Below are 5,496 nucleotides of genomic sequence, written 5' to 3'. Positions count from 1 at the left end.
GGAAAATAAATGAAATATTTTCCTATAAATGAGATGAAATTCGTTCAAGCCAAAGGAGAGAGCCTTTCTTCAACATTTCTTCCATTTTCTCTCAAATCTTCCATGAAACAAGCTTTCTTTCTCTAGGTTTTCAAGGAGTTTTGCATAATTTTTCAAGGAGAACAAGATAGGAGCCTTGGATCTTCAATTTGAAGGGTTTAAGGTAAGGATTAAAAACTTTAGTTTTGATGTGATTTGAAGATTTGAGGTAGATGTTGAGGTATAATGTTATATATGTAGGATTAAGGTGTAAAAGAAGTCAAAGGCAAAGGATTTGTTGGAGGAAGTCTTTAAAAAGGTAAGGAAGAACCTCCCATGACTTTAGGGTTTATGCTAGGGTTTGTAGATTTTTATGAAACCTTAAATTAAGGCTTTAAGGCATAGAATTAGTTGATGGCAAGTGTAGTTGAACTCATTTATTCTACTTATTGCCTTGAATTCATTATACATGAAGTTATTGCTCTTTATGTTTTATGAGTTGTTATGTTTGATTGAAGAAAATGAAGTGTGGATACTGATTGTGGCAAAAATTGTAGTATTGGAGGCCACATGGTGTTGAATGGTTGCTATTAGAAGTGTTGATGTGTTGTTTGCATTAGCTCACAATGTTATAGCAATAATGGATGATTATGGAAATGAGATTTTACACTTCCTTTAAGATGTTAAAGACTATTAAGGGGAGGTTTATTTGATCCACAAGTTAACCTATTGGTTAATGTCAATAGGAATTGATGTGGCATAGTTAATATGAAAATTCGGATTTAATGGGCTTAGGGGTTTTGGTAACCCTGCTTCTGTATTTCGACCATAACTTGAGTTATAAAAATCGAAATGAGATGATTCTTGAAGCATTAGAAAGCTAAGACACAGACCTATAACTTTTATGTTTATGCCAAGAGCCAATTCGTTTGAGAAAAGGATGGAAAATGGCCTGAAGCATAAACTGGTTATTAAAGTTTAAGATTTAACATAATCAATTCTTATGATTATGAATTGATTATTAATGTATTATTGTAAGTATGCCATGTACTAATGTTTACCCATTAGTTAGATGATCTTTGAAAGATATACATGGTCATGATGTCAATGCATGATTAATGTTATGAAATGGCATGAAGATGCAATGTAATACATGTTTTAAGATGATGTATGTGAGCAAGAGGTAATGTAAATGGGTTGATAATCCATAGATGAATTAAAAGTATTAAGCTCACCAAAATATGTATTTACATGCCATAAGATGTTAGAGATGCAAATAGACATGATAGAGATGCATATAGACATGATGGAAAACGCGTAAGCATATCCTCGTATACCGGTTGAGGAAAGATGAATATATGCTTTAGATGCTAAATAACGCGTAAGCACGCCTCCCGATGATATGAGCTCTAGATGAAATTTGAGGCTAGATGATATGAAGTGCTTAAGATGCTAAGAAAGGTCCGATCGGCTAGACGTTAAATGTTTCATATGCATTTAGTTGCATTACATGAGTTATGATGTTATTTACATCATGAGATGATTTATACTCATGTTAGATGATTTTAGATGTTATGTCATGACATGTGATGTGTGTGTACTATGTTTACATACTTATTTGTATGTGTACACATTGATGTTTATCTAGCCATGGGATAAAATGATGAAAAGCATATGAATTAGTAATAAAAGGGGAAGTATCCCTAGATGTAAAAGATAAGTGATGTGTTAATAGATATGTTTAAATAAAGATCAAATAGTACATTCAGAATGAAACGGATCATTCCTTACTGAGCGATTAGCGCTCACCCTTTCATTGTTGATTGCTTTGCAGGTAGACTAGAAGCGAGGGATGCTAGAGACAGCGGGACTACACGTGAGGGGAGATGATTTATTATCATCTCGATATTTTTATCTTGATGTAAATATGTAAATGATAAATATTTGTGAAATACATTTGGAAGCTTCCACCCTATAAATATGTTTTGATTGTGTAATTTCTTAAAGTTTGTAAATTATAAGTTTGGATCCTGCGTGACATTTTATATGCATGTTTTGGATATTATTATTATTATCCTTATACAGATTTTTTCTAAATACAACTCGTTCTCCAGACATGTATCCTCGGGATTCTCATTGAGGGATATTCAGAGGATACCTAACTGGAGGGGGGTTTTACAATTGCACTATGACTGTTTGAAAATATGGTTGGTTCCTATTCAGTCAGATTTACTTCACTTAGGATCCCTTTAAGCCAAATTGCCTCTTTAAATACATCAACTACAACCATATATTCAGCTTCAGTTGATGACGGTGCAACTATGGGCTGTAACTGTGACTTCCAGCTGATGCAATTACCACCTAAGGTGAAGTAATATGCTGTGGTTGACTTCCTAGTGTCCCTATCATTTGCAAAATCTGAATTTACAAAACTAGCCAACTCAAGCGAGGTAGTCCTTTTAAAATATTCCAATCCAACATTCAATGAACCATTAACATATTTAAGCACCCATTTCATGGTTGTCCAGTGTTCCATACCAAGATTGGACATGTACCTACTTAGCAAAGATATCACAAATTGATAGAATGAAGGACAAAAGTGGAAATTAACTAAATGGGAAAAGCTTATTGTAAAAACGATGTCGTTTACTCTTGTCATGCAATGCTTGCTTATAAGCACATCACGTGTATCTTGTATAGTTAGTTAGAAAAAGAATTATTCAGTTTTTCAGTTCTGTGCTCTCTATTTTTCTTTCTTTGCTTTGTTAGTTTTCTTGAGCTTGTAGAAGAAGATTCTTCGTCATCCTTTCATGGTATCAGAGCTTTAGACACACGTCTTTGGCAAAGATTTGATCCTGTGTTTTTCGACTTTCTGGTTTTCTTTTCAATTCAAGTCTCTGTTTGCGAAAACTTCTCTATGAAAAACAGATAGAAAATACCTCAGTTCAAATGGAGAATCCAATTACACTGCCAACACTTCCTTCAATCTCTGTCAAGTTGAGTGACAAAAATTATAATTACTGGAAGTCTCAAATTCTTCCAGCTCTCACTGGCCATGGACTTGAAGGCCATATCACAGGAGAGAAAGTTTGTCCTCCGATGTTTATAATGGACAAGACAGATGAATCTGAGCAACCAAAGAAAAGAGGTAACCTTAACTACTTTTCTTGGCAATGACCTGATCAGTTCTTAGTGAGCTGGTTAAATTCTACCATTTCTGAGTCCATGTTTCATCATGTTGGGAAATGTATTACTGCTTATGATATCTGGAATACACTTGAACTGCACTTTCATTCAGCCTCTAAGGCTCGAACTTTACATTTGAGAAGTCTTTTACAAAGTAATAAGAAGGATGCACTTACTATGAATGAGTATGTATTGAAAATGAAAGAACTTGGCGATGAGTTAGTAGCCAATGGAGTCTTAATCAGTGATGAAGAACTGTTATTGTACATACTAGACGGACTAGGACCTGAATATGATGCTGTTGTAGCCAACTTAACTGTAACAAGTAGTCAAGTTACTCTACAGGAAGCTCAATTCCTTCTTCATAAGCATGAAATCTGACTTGAAAGACAACATAATGTGTACTCTAATCTTTCTGATCACTTAGCTTCAGCATTACTTGCTACAAAGTAGAGTGAAACTGCTGTCAATGTAAGTTCTCAGTTCAAGAATGGGAATATAATGGCATCTGTACCAATAAATGCATCATCACATCTTGAGAATTCAAGTGTTCAACCTGCCTATCCTCCTGGTCAGTGCTTGACTTCATAGACTGGCCATCCTGATGGTGGAAATATATTTCCACATGAATATCGACATTCTCCTTAGTATGCTCATTTTCAGTACTTGACTCCACAGAATGGTTCTCCTGATGGTGGATTTTCTCAATATCCTGGAATGATGATGTTTGGTCCTAACACGCAAAGAGGACGAGGCAGAGGTCGAGGCTATTTTCTTCTTAAACTGATTTGCCAAGTATGTGGGAAGACTGGCCATTCTGCTCTTCACTGCTACCACCAGTTTAATCATGAATATCAGAGTATTGCTGGCTCACTTCTTGTTAACCCAACCAACATCACAATTCCTAGTTACACTGGTGCTTCGACCCAAGCATTAATGGCAGCAAGAGTCATGCCTCCTCAGCCCTATTCCTACTCATCATATGGACTTCAGTCTAACCAAAGACCTACATTTAACTTTCAACCACAACCACCTCAATCAAACACTCCTCAGTTTCAATCATCTTATACTTCAGTTAGTGCTACTTCACCATAGTATGTTTCACCTCCATCACAACAGTATAATGTGCCTCAATCATCCCTTACAACTCCATTTACTGGTGACAGAGTAAACTCTAATCCAGCAGTCACAGGTCTATTTGACCAAGGATCATTATTTGCATCTGCCACTCCTCACACTTTAAATGATCAGACCTGGTTTGTAGACTCTGGAGCTACAAATCATATGATGGCAGACCCTCAGAACATGCTTCTTCTATCAGCTTATCAAGGAGATACTCCAGTTCAGGTTGGCAATGGACATACAGTCCCTATTACACATACAGGTATTAACTTTATACCTTCTGATTTCTCTTCTAAGGTGTTGAGTTTGAGAAATATGTTGTGTGTCCCTAGTATAGCCGAAAATCTCTTGAGCATTTCACAAATAACAAAGGATAATGATGTTATTGTTGAATTTCATGTTGTACATTGCTTTATAAAAGACAAAACAACTAAAGACATACTTCTACAAGGGAGCCTAAAAGATGGGCTGTACCAGTTGCATGTCTCTGCCATCTTCTAGATCTCTTGACGCAGCTATGTTATCCATGTTGTCATCCTCATCTATAGTTCTAGCTTTCTGCTCTCCACTTAATGCCGTAGGAAATAAAGTTTCAGTTTCACAAGCTAGACCTTCTAGTTTTAATTCTGTTTTGGTAGCAAATAATTGTACTTCTGTTCATCCCGTATTAGATGCAAAGCTTAGTACTACCTTGCTATGGCATGCTAGGTTAGGACATCCTTAAGAAAAGAGTTTAAAAGTTATGTTGAATAAGCTGAATGTATCTAATTACTTTGGTAATGAAACACCTTTTTGTGAGGCTTGTCAATGTGGTAAAATGCAACAAGCACAATTTCCTATATCTCATTCTCATTCACAAGCTCCACTTGAATTAGTTTACTCTGATCTATGGGGACCTGCCCCTGTTGAATCTTCTGAAAGTTTTCGCTATTATATCATATTTGTAGATGACTACAACAGATTTATGTGGATATACCCACTGAAAGCTAAATCTGAAGCATTTCCCATCTTTACAAAGTTTCATTGTTTGGTTGAAAAACAGCTGAATTATAAGCTTAAATGTTTGCAAACAGATTGGGGAGGTGAGTTTAAGATATTTTCCAAATATCTAGACCAACATGGCATATTCTTTAGACATCCATGCCCTTATCTACACCAGCAAAATGGTCG

The sequence above is a fragment of the Pistacia vera genome, unplaced genomic scaffold (assembly GCF_008641045.1).
Source record: "Pistacia vera cultivar Batoury unplaced genomic scaffold, PisVer_v2 Contig346, whole genome shotgun sequence".
NCBI classification, from domain to species: Eukaryota; Viridiplantae; Streptophyta; class Magnoliopsida; order Sapindales; family Anacardiaceae; genus Pistacia; species Pistacia vera.
The sequence above is the reverse complement of the archived record's forward strand: the minus strand, read 5'-3'. Positions refer to the sequence as shown.